At 38.3% G+C, this 21,502-nt stretch overlaps 1 pseudogene; it reads left to right on the forward strand.

Annotated features, from left to right (window-relative positions):
- Nucleotides 1–2,137: 2,137 nt before the first annotated feature.
- The window catches only part of LOC131120080 (alpha-1A adrenergic receptor-like), a 201,736-nt pseudogene continuing 182,371 nt past the window's right edge, over nucleotides 2,138–21,502 (forward strand).

Here is a 21,502-nt window from a genome sequence, read left to right on the forward strand (position 1 = left end):
AAGCATCATGAAATTTTAATTGTTTCCAATTCTATTTTGCTATTTACAACCACATAATTAATTAACTAAATGCTTGCGCACCTTGTTAGTTGAATGAAGTGCATCTACTGTAATGAACATAAAATCATTAGTGCCCACACAATGGTTTACTGTATGGTGCCAAAAATACTTTCGGTTTGTCGGCTATAGGATGTGCTTTATTTATGACCTTTAACGTTTTATATGTTTGTTCTCAAGTAACCATTTTGGTAGTGACTTGGTTTTCTGAGACCTATAAAATCAATGCAGTGCTTTCATCACAGTAAAAGACTATTAAGAACTATTAAATGGATGACGGATGAAGTCACACTGCCATTGACAGGATTATTTGATTAAATTACATGGGTGGTGAATCTAACAATACATCAACTTCAACGGTAACAAATATTTGAATGGTAGAAGACAAACAGCTTATGTACTGAAATTTACAGTAGCGTTCTATTTTAATGCTACACAGGCATTCATAAAGTAGCTTTTTAACAAAGTTCAAATACATCTTTTGGATTGGGGGTTCGGTTTTATAAAAACAGCTTTGGTATTGAACGAGTTAATCCATTCAGGGTTCGACCAGGGTTTTAGGATGCTGATTCTGATACCGATCATCCATGAGTGAGATGGTAATAATACAAATACATTGGAAATACATGTTTAAATAATTTATGTTTTTAATTCAAGGTAATAAAATTAACACAACCACCTACATGTTTTGCTATGAGTTATTTCTTGAATTTGATAGCGTTTCCCAACTTCTTTATCAAAATGTTGGCACTTGCGACCTTCTGTGGCTCCATCGTGGATCATTTTGCAGCCTGTCAGTTAACAAAGAACGACCTGAGTCCCCTGCTAATGACATAATAGACAGGCAACGGAGCTGACATCTGCTTCTTGTTTCTATGTATTAGCAAACTAATTGTCATTCCCTGCGTGACAGCTCGAGTGTTGATTCCTTAGTTCCGGTTTTCATGCTCTTCTTTTATAATATTTCCTGTTTTGTTCCGCTCTGTTTTCTTCTGGTTTAAGTCCATTTTCAGGGTTAACCCAAAAGTACTCTAAGTGGGGCGTACACAAACTGAGGTCCCTTTTTAGTTGGAGCCAATAAATTCAAGCAATAGTTTGTTGTTTTTTCACATAATAAATAAGGTGGGAAATGTCATGCAAAATGAAATACTAAATCACTTTGACACAAAATAAAAATATAAATGCAGTATTAATACAGTATTAATGCAGTATCAGTACTCCTGCAGTCAGCATGCCGATTGCACACTCTCCCAACATGTGTGTCATTGTGTCGTGCATGTTTGGGAGTGGCCTTTTATTGTAGCCCGTTTAAGGCACTTAGACAGGTATGTGAACAATATTTGAGATAAATAGATTTTTTCTGCACCTACAAGAAGTTTTTTGGGAAATTGGAACTCAAACTTAAAAAAAAATGTTTTCTTGCATCAAAAATGCCATAACATTACCAAATAACCTTATATACCTATAACCTTAATATATAAGGGAAAATACATCAGCCTGATTGTGATAATAATAAGGCAGGCACAATCACAGTCAATGCAACGGTTTGCATATTGCTTGCATATTATTAAATGTATTATATGGCTCAATGGGAGGCCATGTATTTATATCAGCACACCCACAGAATGGACTCTGAGCTTGCAATTAAGTCACAAACATATTTTCCTTTCAAATGCATCTGTATAAAATCAACAACTTAAAGGAGTGTTCATACAGTTTGCAGACTTCCAGACGTTGTAGCTAGGTAGACTAGCACACCACAAGCGCTAATAATTCAATAATTTTATCTCTCTTTAAAGATGAAGACTCAGTTTTCACTAACACTGTGAGAGAAGGGTGCAATTAGCAATGTTTATTATTCTGGGTGTAGTTAGTCGTGACTATTAAAGTCACCATGACACCAAATCATGTTAATCTTGACATTTTTGCTGTGAACAATTACATTGAATGGCATATTCCCGCTCCAGGTGAGCAGCTCATTGGTTTCTCTCTAATGGGAGGAGCTACCCGGCCAGCCACAGGTGTTTTCAATCACCACCTCTCCTATTTAGGCACACCTGTGGCAGCAGGAGGGTTTTGTCGTATTCTTCCTCATGGATGCACACCACATGCTTATTCAACCTAGCCTTTTTGCCTGCCACCCTTTTTGCTGCGGTGCTGTGTTTTTTCTTCCTCTGCTTGACGCCTTCCTGCCAGCCAGGTAGCTGCTCCCTGCTTGTAGCCTGACTTAGCCTTACCTGAGCTTACCTTGCTAGGTTCTTTTTGTGGTGTATTTTGTGTTTGTTCTTACCGCACCATAGTTTTATGTGGTTGCCATTACTGCTTGTTTAGAGAGCCTGCGTGCATCCTTTGGGGGCCAACCTACTCCGTGGTGTTCCAGGTGTGTATGTTAACATATTTACATTTGTGTAAATTTTTTGTCACAAAAAACACACTCATTTCCTGTTGTTATGTATTCTTTTGATATTATGCCTGCTTGTTGAGTTTGGTAATTGCAACATCATTATTGTGTTTAAAAAAAAAGTTTTTTGGTGTTATTAGCACTTTCAGAGACATTGCGTACATAATGTTGACAATATTTAGCTAATTTTACATTATGCAAGTTAACTTAATGCTGTCTGCAGTAAGTGCAAAATAACCAATATTGGTGTGCTGGAGCCTATCCCAGCTGTCTTCGGATGAGACTGGTTGCCAGCCAATCACAGGGTATATGAAGACAAACAACCATTCACACTCACATTCATACCAATGGACAATTTGGAGTCTGCAATTAACCTAGCATGTTTTTGGAATGTGGGAGGAAGCCGGTGTCCCTGGAAAAAACCCACGCATGCACAGGGAGAACATGCTAACTCCACACAGAGATGGCCAAGGGTCTTGGGTCTCCTAGCTGTGAAGCGTGTGTGCTAACCACTCATCCGCCGTGCAGTCCCTCAAAATAACCAATATATTATTTAAAATGCTATTGGAATTGTCACTTATCCAAGAGGGGGGGGGGGGGGGGGGGACATTTTGGATTAATTAATGAGACAACCCTTACATGTAAGCTCTGAATCACTACTCGGGTCATTTAACATAAATGCATTGTAATTCACTCAAGCGTATTTACTGTTATGTTAAAGCATGCAACAATGATACTGTACCTTTCATACAGTATGTCATTGAAATGTTTAGTACCATGCATTCTTTCACACACACACAAACAAACTAGTAAATGTTATTGTTATTTGTTGAAGGACTGACATCATCTATGCCACTTATCCTCACAGGTTGTGGGTATTGTGTAGCCCACCCTAGCTGACTTGGGCGAGAGGTGGACAGTTGAGTCTCCAAGCGACATGCATATTCTTGGAACACATGCACACAGAGATGCCCAAAGGGAGATTTAAACAAAGATCTTCCTTATCTCCTGACTTTGTGCTAACCACTAGTCCACCGTGCGGCTCTCTTCCTAAAAAAAGTTATATTTTTATGTCTCAAGAACCCCTGTCACAACACGTCACAACCTATATTATGCTTGCAGTGTGGATGATGATGATGATAAAATTACCATCTTGCTCATGTCTCGATACAAATCCTCTATGGCAGCCTCAAGACAGAGCATCACATCCGTCTCACCTGTCACGTGTTCCCAAAGTTGAACATTTTGTCAAACCAGTGGTGGCTGAATCATCTCTGCAGGTTATGTAAATGATGTCTGGGCTGAAAGGATTTCAGAGATAAAAGATAATTATAGAGCAGTGATGTGTGGATGACTGCATCACATGCCAGCAGTATATTACTGAGAAGCATCAGGCTTACAAAACGACACGCACTGAGGTTAAAACAATAGTTCCAAAACTTTTTAGCAGAGCCACCCAATAAGTCGTCAAATAAATAATGTTCACCAGTCCAGTGTGTACCCCACAAGTCGCCGAAGTCAGAGGGGATCAACTCCACCGATGAACATGAAACTATGAATCACTGATTGAAAAAAACTAACTGCACACTTTTGAAGTATTTTACATTTTTTGTTGTTCAACATTTGACAACCAAGGTTAGTGCACTTTGAACAAGGTACTGATTTAAAACAATAGCGAATGAAAATATGTCTGGAAAAATAGCTTTTTTTGCATGATAATTCTCAATTTGTTGAACTTATGCTAAAAGAACAACCTTGAATATTTGTGAATAAGCTCTACATCATCGATGTGAAGTGGACCCACTTCTTTTAATGGTCCAATATAGTATTGGTCTAATAGGGCCTTTGACAAATATTTGGGCACTTGTTCATCCTGCACAACTGAAGCGAACTCGCATACTTACAGCAAGTATCACAAAATTGCCATCTCTAGTTCACAAGTGGAATGAAAGTGACGGGTTGTACATGGAACACAAGATTGGTCAAAATGCGGTGCTGTATTTATCAACGCTAAGCAGAAATGGCTGAGGCATTTTATGTTTCAAAACAAGCGAAAACTGTTACCTTTAAATTTATATTTGGTTGTGTAATGTTTTGTTTATTTTAAATAGCTGCAAATTTACAAATACACACATCCCTATCAGCAGTGTAGGACCCACCCCCCCAGTTGGTCTCCTAAATTCAGTTCTGGTCGGATTTTGATGATGAAAAACATTGTCCATGTAGTAAGTAGTTTGGCTTCGCAAAAACAATATTTGCATCGCAAAAATGCCTACTAAAAAGAAATCAGACCTCACAAATCGTTCTGCGTTCTCCCGCCATATTCCTGCACCTGTGCATTCTTGTGTATGTGGTACTATGTGGTATTTTTTCAAATAGGCGTTTTTTATGATGCAAGTGTATTACTCTTTGAGAAGGCAAACTCCTTACCTGTGAAATCCCAGCGGCTACCTGGAACTATATTCTTCATCACCGAAATCTGACCAGAAATGGACTTAGAAATGGACAGAGACCAAGTCACTGTTGATAGACTACACTGCTGATGTGGATGTCATAAAAATGAATGTAAACTATCCCTTTAAAGAAAGCTGAAATTCCCATCACTACAACAGATCAACAAAGTGGTCAAAATAGTAAGTCAAAGAATCCTTAAGATCATATTCTAAATGTTTAAAAAATTTAAACTTTACTTAACTAAAGGATACCAAAAAGATCAATGCATAGACATTAATCACAACCTTTTTTATGTTGCGTGTATAAAATCAATTGCTGTTGAAAAGTCTTTGATGTAGGCACATTCATCAGTGTTATTATATGATGCAACAATGATGCACTCAGTGTGTATAAGAGACTAAAGGCTATTTAATGAGAGATGTGCATGAAGGAATCAATATGGCAACGGAGTTTACTTTGGTAGCATATCTACACCCACTAGAATGCAGGTTATTCAAGAAATACATCGTTTTTAAAGTAACTGTTGGTAACTCTGTGGTTTCACTGGGACACTTAAATGTCCATCCGATTCTAAACTTGTATGGTGCAGCTGGCTCCAGTACACCTTTGGCTGCAGGCCTATGATCAAATATGTAGTTCTATCATCAGACCTGCGTCCACATGTTTTGTGCCCACAGGTGATGAGAGGGTCGAGCTGTCAAATAGTGATAAATTGGAATAGATGGAGCCCAAAGTACACATAAACCTTGTCATCAAACTATTTATGTTGGGTTGGGTTTATTAAGCTATTTCAGTCAATTGTTTGACCTTCTTCCTAATTATATTCTAGGGCCAACTGCTGACCTATAGGAGAACAAAGCAACGTCACATGGTTGGCTGTGACATTTTGGTGGCCTGGAATTTGTACCATACCAAAGGGGAAGAAAACACAACGTTGACAAACGCATCAACTGATCTGGATCAGGGTGTCAGGTAAGAAAACATTGTGCCTGACTTCTTTTTATCGTTTATTTGATATTCCCTAACACTCTAGTTTTCCACCCCATCTCTCAAAAAATATTTGGTAAAGACAGTCCCTCTTTAATTATTCAAATGCAGTATTTTATTAATGCTTCTAAATTGCACCAACACGATTTAAAGCTTAGAGGCAATTCACCCTTTCCCAGAGCTGTGTAGAGCGTAGTTTAGAACCCCTGGTGTGGAAAATATTGGCTTTTCTACGGCTTTGATCATCTTGGAATTATTTTTATTAACGCTGACTTTTAGCATACATTCAACTGAAGTCAGCTGCGACAAACTACACATTTGTACCCATTTTGTTTTTTTCCCCCTCTTGAATTTCCTTTGGGATGGAATATACTTTTAAAAATGGCTTTCCCTGAAAGCAAAAATAAGAAAGATACTGTATTAATTATTAATCCATAAATTGTTTTACCACTTCCATGTTCAGGGTCATAGGCCAAACACAGGGTGCTGTGATCTGGGGTTGTCGTGGTAATGGAGTTGGAAGTGAAGTTGGATCAGTACATTTTAATACTATATTTTTGTATAAGAATTCTCTCTACTTTTTCTAGCTTCCACCAGCAATGTCCCGCTTATATTCGAATAATTCAGGCAAGACACAGTCCAAGTATTGTTTTGTGCAAAAACAATGACCAACTGCCTTGTTGGCAGACCATGCTGCACAGGATGTTTCATAACTAACTTCCTATTCTGACTGAATCCAATCCTATTCTGTAGTATCTGCAGCACATGTAAACATGACACAATGTTTCACTTATCCTGTCTTTTGAGGGAGTTGGGTACAAACTGGCCAGCGTTAAAAGTAATTGCCATTAAAATTAAATAAAGCCATTGAATATTTTACTTATAAATAATTACTTAGCGTAATTTACATAAAAATTGACATACAACAGTCTCATGTCTGTGACATGCTGTAACCAAAATACTCCAGAAAATCGGAATATCTTACTGAAAAGCACATTTCTGACATACAATATGCAGTATGCAACAAACATGCAAAATACTATTTAATTTCATACTGATGTTTGGGAAAGCATTCCAAAGACCCAAATATGCCTACACGAGCAATTAGTAATAGTTAGTTTTCAAACAGGAACATGTCGGTGAATGAATATGTATCGTAAATTCCGGACTGTAAGTGGAAACCTTTTTCACATTTTCAAATTTATGGTTGAAATAACTACAGTTCCCATGAAGCATTGAGTGCAGATTCACAAAGTAGTGCAGTGGACAGAATATATCATGTTCTCAAGTTTTTTGCAGTGATCGTGTTTTGATCTGACAAAGATTAAGTAAGTTTGATGAAGTGTAGAATTACAAGTGTCTCTCACATCTGGTGAGTTTTTCTCATACCTACTGTTGCAATTATTGTTCTCTGTTGGAGTAATATCACTTGCTCAAGCCTTTTCTAACACTTTCCACACTACAAAATAAGTAATAAAAGTGTGTTGATTATTATTGTTATTATTATTATTGTTATGATTTGTGCTGCTGTCAGTATCGGCCGACTTTCAAGGTTGCAATATTGGTATTGCATTGGAAGTGAAAGGTTGTGTCAGGACCCTTATTATTATTTTATTTATTATTCATTATTTATTTTAAACATTTTGTCACTTTCTTAGACTTTCAGACAACTTTATTTTGTGTTCGAATGATAACATTGCAGAATTGTTTGACATGTTGAGACAGTAAGTTACATTACATTACCGTCACACTGCATGAAATCATGGCATGGCCGACATGATAGAGTGGAAAAAAAAGTTTTCCTCTGATTTAGTGTGGAAGTGGTACGTTTTTGCCTTCAGTTTGGAAGAAATAAAATCTGTAGTCCCTGCAGCATTCTGTAAGAGTTGCGCAATGTGTTCCAAACAGTGAATAGTGGGAGTGTGAAGGTAACTATAGGGGTGGTATTAACAATGTGAAAAAAACATATTTAGAAGGTCAAACAGATTTTCTATGCTTCAACTATAAAAATATGAAATCTAACAGCACAGTTGGGTCTGGAATCAATTAACTGCTATAAACGAGGATGACTGTATAGCTTTCCTTGTACAGAGACATTTATATCACAAGGATGGCCTCTTTCTATTCCAACATAAGTATACAAATTGAAGTCCATAAAGACTTTGATGAGGCCTGCACGGAGTCCTGACCTTAACCCAATAGAACATAGAGCACAGACTGCAAGCCAGACCTCGTCTTTCACCATCATTGCCTGACCTCAGAAATGTTACTTCTGAAAAATCCCCATAAACATACTCCACATACTCGTAAACCTTGTGGGAACCCTTCCCAGAAGAGTTGACATTGTTACAGCTGCAGTGGGTGAACTCCATATTAAACCCAATGGATTAAAAAAAATAATTGAGTGCTAATAAATGACTTTAATAATACCTAAAATATACGACTTCCCTCTGGTTTGGCTGTAAAAACGCTCTGACTATAATATGACCTCTTCAACATGTTTATGTTTCATATTCTTACATAAGGCCATATTGTAAGAAAAAGTCATTCAGCAAATGAATGACGGTAAAGAGGAATTAATTGAATTTATTTTGAAATAGCTACATTTTTTCATTTTTGACTCCAAACTTGTTTAATAACTCTGCCAGTCGCTATTTGTGCTCTGTTGACCATGTTTGAGTTCTTCAAATAGCGTGACCTTTTGAAGATTTTGTAGTTTCCAAACTATGTATCAATTAATGTTTAATTCACGAAAAAGCCAACAACTTTCAAAAGTACTTTATGGACATTGTTAGACAAGGTCAAATGCTAAAAGTCCTGAGGCAACCTTTGTCATGCACTATGAAGACGCTGTAAGTAGTTTGGTAGCAGATATGTCATAAAACTTTTATTTTAGTTTAAAGCCGAACTCTGGGGTGCCAATTGGTTTATTTTCAACAATATAGAGCGTCTATCTTTATGCAGCAAATGTCTTATTTCTATTAATAAAAGCAGGGATTGTGATTTCGGAGCTGGCAAATACAGGTGTCGATTAGCGTGTTGGAGGTGTGAAGATGTATTTTACAAGACTGTTGTCTTGTATGAATACACAATTGGAAGGACGGGATAGAAAGAAGATAAATGTTTTTCAAATTGGTGTGCGTAGACTTTATAAACGCTTTATCAGTTTGTCTCTCCTGTCCTCTTATGTACCAGATATTCAGCAAGCGCTGATGTTAACTGATGCTCCGAATATTTTGCAGACAGCGGATTACATCGGCTCTTATTAAATACCTTTTGGGCAAGTTCTCATGTATACTAAATATTGACTACAGTCATCCGTCACCAATTTACACTTCAAATTTTGTGGTTTCCCTCCAGAGACCCAGGTTTGATACCCCCCTCGGGCATCTCTGTGTGGAGTTTGGATGTTCTCCCTGTGTGTGTCCATAATGTCCATAGGTATGAATGTGAGTGTGAATGGTTGTTTGTCTATATGTGCCCTGTGATTGGCTGGCAACCAGTCCAGGGTGTACCCCGCCTCTCGCCCGAAGACAGCTAGGATAGGCTCCAGCACCCCCGCGACCCTCGTGAGGATAAGCAGTAGAAAATGAATGAATGTACGACTTATATGGGCTGATATTGTATGTAAATGCTGTGCTTTCATTTTATTCTATTATTAACTAAGATAAAGGAGGCTGTGCACCTGAGGACTGCGTTCAAATGACTGGTTGTGAAGGTCTATGATCGACAAGATATGCTCCAGCATTGCTGTGTTGCTTATGTGGGGCTTTTTTTGTTGCTAGGCAACTGTAACACCTCTAATGAGACTATGAAATTGAACTAAGGCAGCACACACACACACATGTGGATTTTTAGAAGATAATATCTTCAAAAGTTGAATGACCCACCTTTCACAGCAAGTGTTGTTTTTGTTAAGAATTAAACACACAAAGTAATAAGGTTAATGTTTTTTTGTTTTTTTTTAAGATGCTTCTAAGCCTTTTCCAGTCATCCATTCTTCATAACATTCTCTTGTCTTGTGCACAAAAGAAACAGGTGCCGCTTTAACACCAAACTGTTGAGCTGTTATCCCATCAAAAGCTGAAAAAGGAACTCTTTTCGAGAACAACACATGTTCGCTTGGAGGCTAAAAAAAAAATACAATGCAAATTCAATACAAAATTGTTCCTCACACAGACACACATATTTATATATGTACATACATATATATGACAGAAACAGTACAACAAGGTTACTTGTGACCAAGTCTGCATTCATTTATCACTGAAAAAAGATTTTTGGTGCACAGCCTACGCAGCCTTAATGCTTATTGCTGTGCTTCTTCTCCAGCAGCAGCGACAAGAGGTATTCTGGAAAGGTCATTCTCTGTACTGAACAGACATACAGTTGGAGAAGGACAAATTGACGGCTTTTGTCCTTGGCAATAACCTGAATTGAGATGAGAGACTGTAGTGAGTGCAAGCAGTATGTAAAATGGATGGGTGGAGATGGAGAAACAAAAAATAATTGTCGACATAATAGATGAGCTGGAGCCTGTGAGGAAGTTGGAGAAAACCCAAGCACATAGACTACTACTGTACAGTATACTTTTATACTGTATGTATTAAAAAAAATACAACATGTAGTCGTGATAACAGCAAACATACACATTACACCTGCAGATGATTGAGGGGGCAGATTGAGGTTAAGATGCCTTGCTCAACGGCAGCACTTTTAGGGTTCGCCAACCTGTCAGTCGCGATCGACAAGTCCATCATAGGAACTTGCCAGGTAGATTGCAGTTGAAAATTCTCAAAGTAAACGTTCATATTTAGCACAGGCACTTTTCTTGGCGGATTTCATGTTTTTTTTTTTTTTTCACCTTGCATGGCAGTGAAGAGTCCTTTGGACCAATGTCGCATTCCAGGCATCTGAAATGCGCACGTATGTCTATGTTGGTGATAAAAGATACCAGACAATACATCATACATTATATCAATGTCAACACAACTAACTGAATGAAAATCCGAACTGTGTATAAATGAAGCCCATCAAATGTTCTACTGCATCTGGCTCTCTGAACAAAGCGGCTCCATGGAGGTCGATGCTCCAATGAATTTGCTTAAATCACATACAGTGCTTGATTACTATCGCAAAAGTATTAAGAAAAATAAATGCAATATCCGATCAATGCCCTCCCCTCCTAGAGAGTGACCAACAAACACACATTTTGAGCACAGAACACAGCAGTATACTTCACAGCTTTCCAGGCAAGCACCCAGCCCTCAGCTTGGTCCCCAAAGTCCAGACAGAGGTGCCAGCGCACGGCAATCAAGTTTTCACAATGAGAAAAAGCTGAACTGTTCAGGAGAGCCAATAATAATGTCCAAGTGGGAAGGAGGGGACATCTTGCCTTGGTTCACAGCCGAGACCGGGGAATTTGGTTTCAAAACATTTGGTGACCATAGGTGGGTTATGATGTAATGGTAATGGTTTTATTTCATTTGAACATGCATCACATAATCAGTTCACAGTTCCACATGTCCAAAAGGAGTAGGAAGAAGCAAAGCTTATTAAATCCTACCCCTCCAACTGGTACTTTTACAATCAGCAACTGTTACATTTGTGCACTTCCTGCTTTCCTAATATGAAGTTTTTGTATTTATTCATTTATTTATTTTATTTTTTTGGCACATACCGAAGTACGAGATGATATGACCATCCAATGACATAATGTGTACCATAGTAAGTGTCAATATAGTGATATATATAGCACATCATGACTGGTTCAAGACTCTTCATCCTTGTATTTAGCAAACATCAACTGCTTGTATTGTTTCTTGAATTGGCTCATCGTTGTGCATTGTTTGAGGTCCTTACTCAATCCATTCCATAGTTTGATTCCACATACTGAAATGCTATGGCTTTTTAACGTAGTCCTAGCATATAAGTGTTTCAAATGTAGTTCTTCCCTGAGATCATATTTCTCCTCTCTTGTAGAGAAGTATTGGATGACATTTTTAGATAATTGGTTGTTTTTAGCCTTATGCATTATTTTAGCTGTTTGAAGATGAACTATATCAGCAAGTTGAAGTATTTGTGATTTTAGAAATAAGGAGTTAGTATGTTCTCTGTAGGCGGCATTATGAATTATCCTTACTGACCTTTTTTGCAGTACATTTATCGAGTGATTGATTTTATAGTTTCTGATTGAGAACAAATTTTGCTTTGTTCAATATTGAAATATTTCTGGCCACCTTATGTTGTATATTTGTAATATGAGGTTTCCAGCTCATATTTTCATCTAGCCCCAGAAATGTATTTTCCTTCACCCTTTCAATGTTTACACCGTCTATTTTGTATTTGCTGGTGCGTGTCCTTTCTGCTGTTAACAAACAGCATGATTTTAGTTTTACTTAGGTTCAAGGACAGATCTATCATCAAACCATCTTTTTAGTATGACATTTCTTCTCTGACCTTTCTAATGATGATGTGTGAATGAAGGAGCAGGGGACAAAAATGAAAAAAAAAATGCTAATGTTGGAGAGAAAAAGCAAAAATGGACGGGTTTTCCCACAAATAACATAATTGTTTCTGAATCAGTCTGGGGTTTATCCTCCCTCTTGCCCAAAGTCAACTTGGATAGGCTCCAGCATACCCCCGCAACCCTCCTGAGGACAAGCGGTATAGAAAACACATTTTTTATTTTTTATATTTTTTCATTTTTTTGAATCATGAACATGTGGGGACCCACCCAAACCTTTCCCTTCGATCAAAATCTTTAGAGGGAAGTCATCCAGTTGAACTTTGTTTATTGTACTATTGGGAAAAATCATGCAAGGTTACTTAGGATGATGATGATCACCGTCTGTGATCAGTGTCGCTTGCTTCACTCTTGTCTCTACGTCTTGATTGCTCCAATTTTCAAGGTGACATTATCCAGTAATCAAGTCAAGCAATTTTCTCATTGGTGTTCTTAATGTATGTTTGTGCGCTGACTTAGATCAAGCGCATTGGTGCAACACAAAATAACACCTTTATTCCTTTCGACTTGTATAATAAAACAGGTGAGAGGCAGGGATCATTTCCTTTACAAATTGTATTTGACATTTGGGCAACAGATATTATTCTCTAGTACATTGTCTTTTCGATCAATTGTATAATTCAAAGCAATGAATATGTCTCCTCTCGATGCCAATATTAGTCAATTTATTTGGAAATTAAATGAGGTCACCCGAGTAATATTCTAGTAGGGAAATGTCTATCATCGATTTCTAATGGCCCGTTCTTGGATGCACAAAGCTGAACAAATGAAAGTGAGAGGTGGGGAGAGGGATCCAGGTAATACATTTCCATAATGGCATTATATCCATTGGGAGTATAAGAAGCTCATTACATAACGTGATTCAAAGAGCATCATGGGGCACTAGCCCTTATCTACATCACTGCCCCATATAGGAAATGGAAGCTCAAGGGCAGGCTGTGACCTTGACACATATCCTGCAAATGTAATGAAGACAAGCCCAAGCCGGACTGATAGAAATATATGTTCAGCAGCACCCTATCATGAATGCTAACAGCAGAATCTGTCTTAAACTATACAGTATACGGTACATGTGCCCAGCCAAACACAGGGCACATATAAACAAACAATCATTTACACTCACATTCATACTTATGGACAATTTGGAGCCACCAGTTAACATAACATGCATGTTTTTGGAATATGGGAGCAGGAGAAAACCCACGCACACACGGGGAGAACATGCAATGCAACATGCAATGTTGTTGTTTTGTTCCAGTCTGGACCAAAAAGTCCAGAACTAGATTTTTTTTGTTTTAGTCCACCCCTGCTTCACACCTTCACAATGTCAAATTGCTTAAAAATAAGGCAATAGTCTTTACAAATCACATAATGGCCTCTCTTACAGCAGGACCTCCACAACAGACGGTAAAAGGCTATGTGAAGTGTTCAATGTCCTTAACGACAAGTACACAAAGCTAACAGAGTACTATGCCCAAACAAGGTGTTGCTATGCAACACTGCCACATACAAACATCTATTAGTTTTCTCGGCACTTAAATCTGTAATTGGTTTTCAGAATGGCCATTATTTTACTCATCTTTTATACAGACGTACAAGCGGTATTGTGCAATCACCTGTTCATACACATAAAACATATCATACACTTTGACAGAGGGTGGCTAAGGGAGGAAAACATACATGCATGCACATGTCAATATATCGAGGATGGCAACCAACTACATTATTATAAATGAGTTGGTTTTCATTTATAATGCGGTTAATTGATTTATGAATTATCGTCGCAGGCCTACTTATGACATTGCGTTTATCAATATAATGCAATGTTACAAAAAAGGTCAGGGATGACAAACGAACGTCTAATTAGCCAATGCAGGCCTCATTCTTTTAAAATCTATTCTTTTCATATATTATAGTATGACTATGCCCACTGGGACATGTGCTTGAAATTAGGATGATGAGAGGTGACACGGGTGACATCATGACTCATTTGCTTAGAATGAGTTTAGCTTAATTCTCAGTTTTACTGTTTGGAATCATACCATAATTGTTCATGTCTGGCAATAATAGCACAATTTGCAGTTTAGCTAATATAACACCACTTTATCTTCACGCTGGACTACTTTCAGTATCCAGAAAAAGAAAGCACCTGATCATGTTTCAATGAAGCACTTTAGTCAAAATTCGCCACATGGAGCAGCTGTTAGTCTTGTTATTATTTGTTATTTGCCACATTAAGGGAGCTACCTTTCTCCATCATTCCATTACATTTGTTAATCAAACAAATTCATTTCCTTTTCATTAAAGGGAATTTTCAGTGCTTTGTATTGAGTTGTGGACTCCTATAGAGCAGCTACACACAATAACCCGCACAAGCTTTCTAGGTCTTCCAGATTCTGCAACTCTCTCTGCAGTGTTTCCATAGACTTTGTGCATCCAACCCAAACGGTGTGTTTAATTTACTCCACCCCAGACCCTCCTCGAGGTACGCCCATCCCTCCTTATGAGGAAGTCTGGATCACATTGACGTCGGTGGAAAAAACACTTGCAGACATCCAAAACTTATTTCAGGGCTCACTTCCCAATGTGCAAAACTCATTATATGACACAAATAACACAAGAAAACAACAATGCAAAAACATTTATAGGTGAGAAAAGTGGAAAAGCAAAAAAGGTCCTTTTTGTGGATGAAATACTGTAAGTGAATTATTGGAAGTTTACCCCAGTTCAAAGATGTTAATAGTTAACCATTTTAGAGTAAGTCTACTTTAAAAGAGAAAGGGAGCATGTCAACGAAAATCCCAAAAAAGCATTCTGACCTCCACACATTGATGATGCGCCCCTGAAACACACAAATTAGTCCAGTCCCTTCAGCCAAAACCTTGGTGAGAAAGATACCACTGCTGGTGCGATAGTTTGGAAATGGAAGAACTGTAAGATACTAACAGTCAACAGCCCTCGCTCTGGAGCTTCCGGCAAAGTCTCACCTCATGGGGAAAGGATGATCATGAGAAAGGTGAGAAATCAGCCCACAATTACATATAATGAGCTTGTTAATGATCTGAAGCAGCCAGGACTTTAAACCTGGTCAGGAATGAGGATTTATTAGCAGTGGATTAAATATTATTTTACCCCACTTTACATTTCATCTGTTTGTGAGGATGACTCTCTCAAAGACGAATGAGTGCATTTTCAATGATTTACAGCATTACTGACTCCGGCTGGCTGAGGAACCGCTGGGTAGGAAAAGTGATGTCCATTACACACTTCACATGGTCTTTGTGCTGTTACATTCATGAATGATTGGCTTCAACCCAAAGACTCTTTTCAAGAAACAACACAATCCAAGATTGACAAGCTGTATTCTTTTAGACGCAGCTGGAGAAAAAAAAATTGGGACACTGTTGGATTATAGGATGCAACTGAGAGGTGGAGACACATCGGGATTGTGTTTGCTTGTGCAGTAGTGGATTGCAAATGCACATATTGTTGAACAGGAGCACAATCAACATGCTTTCTGCGTTTTTTTTTTTTTTTTGCTTTAGGAGGACACATGGGTTTTTTTCAATCTTAGTCTATGTGTGAATATAAATTACCATACTGCAATGCATTAGACAGTTTATTCTCTTTCTGGTTTTGCAGTCATCCATATACACTGACCAGTACCAGGGCTGTAATGGGAATTAGTATTATGTCAAATATCTATTACTGGCAGATGGCCAGTAATGTAGCGTGAGAGTGTAATATTCAGTATAATTGTCGTGGTCATGATTAAAAATAAAATGGTAATCTTGTCATAATTGAATGGCAGCATGCTCTGCCCCCTCACCCATTTAACATTTCCCTGTAAAGATGACAAGAAACCAACATCCATTCATCTATGCTGCTTAAACCTCACCAGGGTTACGCTGGAGCCTATCCCAGCTGACAATTAGATATCATTATTCTAATAACTTGTCATAGAACACCATCACATAGCACAATCAGAGTAGTGCAACAAAGATATTGGAATAGGCAGACACACAATGTAGGCATTGTTCACACTCACACAAGCGTAACTTTCACCTTCTAAACTAGCTGTTTATTACAACGGGTGTGCATATGGGTGTTCTCATTTTTGGGAAGCACAAGGTCAGAGTTCAGGTTACTCAGTGCCAAATTCCTAAAAGAGATCACATCAGTGATGCAGTGGTGGCATAACTAGCTATAGCACCCCATGCACCACCCATGTGGTAAACATGACAGCCACATCGGTGCACGGAAATGAAAAGAAAAAAAAAAATTAACTATACTGTCCAAACCTGAGTAAGCACCAGCATTCTGTTGCACTTGAGCAATAAAAGAAACAATAAACACAAAAGCAATACTTGCAAAATGAACTACTGTGCATATGGGTGAGGTGAGATGACCCCACTGCAACAGTAATGATGGCATAAATAACAGGCCAGAGGCTAAAAAGTTATGAGGAAAGGAGGTCTTACATCTGTTTGCTTGTGAAAGCACTGCAATTCCCATCAGTATTCAAAATAATCATTTTTTTAACGTCATTACATCTTTTCTAAAAGTCATTGTTATCCCAACTTAGAGACATTAGTGAAGCTTCGGGGGCATGGAGGTTTGCCTTTGCTTGCTGACATGAATTAATGATCATAGTCACTGGTCAGATTATACAAAACTGTTGTTTGGTCTGGAGACAGTGCCGCTGAGGAAAAGACAGGAAGCAGAACTGGAGGTAGCAGAGATGAGGATACTGAGGTTCTCATTGGGAGTGACCAGGATGGATAGGATCAAGAACAAATACATCAGAGGGACATTACATGTTAGAGGCCTTGGAGATAAAGTCAGAGAGGAAGACCAAAGAGGAGCTTTATGGATGTAGTGAAGGAGGACATGAGGGTAGTTGGTGTGAGAGAGACAGATGCAGAAGACAGGGTTGGATGGAGGCGGTTGATTTGCTGTGGTGACCCCTGAAGGGAAAAGCTGAAAGAGAAAGAAGAAGTTACTGGTCAGATTAAAGCTGCACTGGGAAAGCCCATCTTTCTGCTTAGGCAACTTAGCTTTTCAGAGGAGCCTGTAGTAATGTTTTTTTGTCTTTGCAGACCACATATTGAGCTACAAATCAATTGGGAGTCCAACTATGTGCGGTGAAAGACATATGGTTCATGTTGGGCGTTGGCTCAGTTCCACCTCACCAATCAATGGAATTAGCCTGCAGACGGCCCATTCCATCTGTGTTCCACAACAGCTGATTTTACACTTCGTCAATACGAGCAAATTGCCTGCCATTTTGGCATGAACAAACACAAAAGGTTGTTGAAGGTATTGTCTTCTGCTCTCTTAACAAGCAATATCCCCCACCAAAACTTCAGGAACTTTTAGTTCCTGATAAAAATAGTTTCCTTTGGCCCTGTTTAGTTTGTTTCCACCACATTTTGAAGTTCAGAGTAGTTCATTCAAATCAGGCTGATGATTTATGTGGGCGTGGCATATGAAAAGGAGTATAGGAAAAGTGGTATAGGAAAATGCTGGAGTCTATCCCAGCTGTCTGCGGGCGAGAGGCGGGGTACACCCTGGACTGGTCGCCAGCCAATCACAGGGCACATATAGACAAACAACCATTCACACTCACATTCATACCTATGGACAATTTGGAGTCACCAATTAACCTAGCATGTTTTTGGAATGTGGGAGGAAGCTGGAGTACCCGGAGAAAACCCATGCATTAATTAGTGATGATGAGTTAACTAATAATAATGAGTTAACTATGAGCAAGTTAACTTGATTATTATTATAAACATTTTAATCAACCCGGTAGCCCTATTTATAACATACATGCCCATATTTTCTGGAGTATAAGTCGCTCTAGAGTATAAGTTGCATAAGGCCAAAAATGCATACGTAGAAAAAAAATACATAAGTCGCACTGGAGTATAAGTCGCATTTTTTGGGGGAAATTTATTTTACAAACTTGACCAAAACAGACATTACATCCTCTTGGAAGGCAAGTTCTAGCATTAATAAAAGAATGGAGAACAGGCTGAATAGGTGTAAGATATGCTAACACAATGGTTACTCAGCTACACAAAAATTAAACATGAACAGAAACGGTGTCCAGTGTTTATGTAACATAAACAGTTTTTTTCATTTATAGGTCTCTCTGGAGTATATGTTGCAGGAAAAGCCAATCTATGAAAAAAGGGTGACTTATAGTCCAGAAAATACGTTATGTATTAATATGCAATTGCAATCAAAATTTCATGGAATTGCCATTTCTATGAACCATGAATTGTTCATTTGTTTGTGGTAACGTGATGAGATTATATGCTGTTTAAACCAGTTTCCATGCGGCACACCTTGCATTGTCTCCCAGAGAGCCATGAAAGCTGCTTGGAACAGAGCCACACACGTGTATCCACAATGACCATCCATCCCACCAGCAAATGAGCACAGGATGGATGAAGCCAGTCATACAGTGATTATGTCCCATAGACAGTGAGTTAATCGCTATCACTTGATTGCACAGCTGATCGAAAGGATTTCGTTCTTCTACCGAGGCAGTGGTTTGAGATTTGTCTTTGTTATCTCTGCCTTGCACTGAATCAAGCACCCATTCTCTCTGGTTTCATTTAAACCAGTCCAGGCTGAACTGAAGCCAACACCCTGACATCTCTATACACACATTCGGTTATTGCACCATTTGCTGCTCTTTGGCTCATTTTATTTCAAAGTCTCAAGAGTAATGGCTCACATGGATCAGAGGTTTTAAATACATATCACCTAATTTACAAAATACTGTATGTACTTCCCCTTTTGTTCCCCTGAGAGGAAGGGTAAAGTGGATGAGCTCGCGATTTCAGGGACTCCTCAGTGCTGCTCGGAGGTTACTTCTTAAGTTATACATCATCCCCTGCTTAAGGCATACATGCAGTAATGTGCCATCTGGGGGATTGGCAGCTTGCGGGTCCGGTGCTGTTTAGTCTTTGTTTTATGATTTATTCCAACAAGTCTGCTTGACTGAAGTGAGAAAAGATTTTAACACCAAAATGACTCACGAGTGGCTCGGTTTTTCAAGGCCACAGTCACCATACACTACAGTATGGTGCAAAGATTGAAGGATGTAAGAACAGACTGTAATGGATTTTGTGAGAAATGCAAGCATCTGCGATAATGGAGAAGACATACCATGAGTGCTGTGTACAAAGTTTTCCATTTAAATGTCTATTTCCATTATTTGTTCTGCAAAAAATTAATTTGAACAAAATGGAAATTCCAGAACTGTTTGATGTCTTTGAATATGACTTGAAGACATGTTTCATCTTTGCAAGCAATTGATTGGACTGCAACTGTGTTGTTTGTATTGCAAATATATTTTTTTGTATTGTTTGATGTTGGCAAATGTTGCCTCTGTTCTTTGTTTCGCCAAAGCAGATTTCCTGTGATTAACATAGTGCATATAATTGTATGCCGTTCATCTATGGTTCATCTATGCAAATGACTTCATCCATGATGCAACATAACTTTAAAGTCATATCTCTTTGGTTTATTTTAATATAATCATTGATAATAATTGAAAACTATGACTAGTTTTCTGCGCTGCTTGCACCTGCTTTCTTCCTGAATTGATAATTAAACATATACAAAAAATGTAATTCCTGCAACACAAACAAGAAAGCACATTATAATTCATTTCAGCACCACGGACAGTGGTGATGTTAATGAAGCTGAGGAAAGCAGACAGAGCCGCATCCAAATTCAACGACAAGCCATCAGGATCAAACATCAGTATCTGTAAATAAGCATTAATAACCATCCAAATTTGCTGAAGGCAACAGGAGTCAGTGTGGTGTTGTGTAAGGATAACATCTTTCCACTCATTACGACTCGCTTCGCTGCACTAACTTGGTTCTGCGTGTCGAATACTTGAAAATGCATGACATGACATTGAGTGACCAAGGCAAAACACACCCTTGTGCTATTATCAAATGTATGTATTAAAATAAATGTATTTATATATAAATCTAATGACTTGAACCAAGTTATAGATGGTTTGGTAGGGATCCTGGAATACAGGTTACTAACCCTTGGTGAGATCATCATTTTCACAGTGGATGAGCTTGAGATGAGCCAGGTTCTCCAACGGGAAAAATCATCCTCCATTGATTTCAATAGTGGAGTATAATTTAAAAAAGTGGATCAGGTCTGACAGGGTGGAGGAAATGTTAATACCCAAATACTTGATATTCCCTGAGCGCAGTGGGAGGGTGCTCTGGAAACCAAAATGAATGCACAATACTGTGGATTTAGCCCAGTTAATGGAATAGTCTGAAAAGGTGATAAAAAATATTGATGATTGAAATAGATTTGTGAAGTGGGGAGTGTGATTTTTTTTTTTTTTTAGATAAAGTAATACATCAGTATAAAGTGTAAAATTTACCCTCTTGTTAATTAAAATGGCTACCCGTCTCTGTTTGGAGTTGTGTGTATGGGAAGTGTGGTAAGTGAAATGTATCGACAGCTGATTTAAACATGTGAGTCTCCTGTAATCAGACAATGTCTGCTTGGATGTTCACAACTGCCCTGACATTTCCAGTGACAAATTGTAATGCGGTCATCCTAGCTTGTGGTGATGTGTGTAGATGTTCAAATGTGAAGTATGTGTAACTGTAAGTGAAAGTAATGTAAATATATCCATTTAAATATAAGCTTAAATTGAACATAAGCATGCTGTAATGTAGTCTACATGAACTAACTAGTGAGGATGTAATATGGGTGTGTGCATGTGCGAGGTCGGCGTGTGTGTAAGTGGGAGGGATGTCGGATATCTATACACACACACACATACACATATATAGATAAATAGACAAAGAATATACTGTATGTATATATATATGATGATTATTACACTACACTACAACAAGCTGTACAGATCCAGTGGAGCTTCAAGAGGATGACGCTATGAGGCACTCCATATTTCGAAAGATAGAAAATGATGTAAACCTCTGTGGTCTTTGCTGGCATTTGTTTTGAACCTATTTGAATAGCTTGAGAGATTCATCACCACCATGGACAAACAAATG

The sequence above is a fragment of the Doryrhamphus excisus genome, chromosome 2, assembly GCF_030265055.1.
Source record: "Doryrhamphus excisus isolate RoL2022-K1 chromosome 2, RoL_Dexc_1.0, whole genome shotgun sequence".
Lineage (NCBI taxonomy): Eukaryota > Metazoa > Chordata > Actinopteri > Syngnathiformes > Syngnathidae > Doryrhamphus > Doryrhamphus excisus.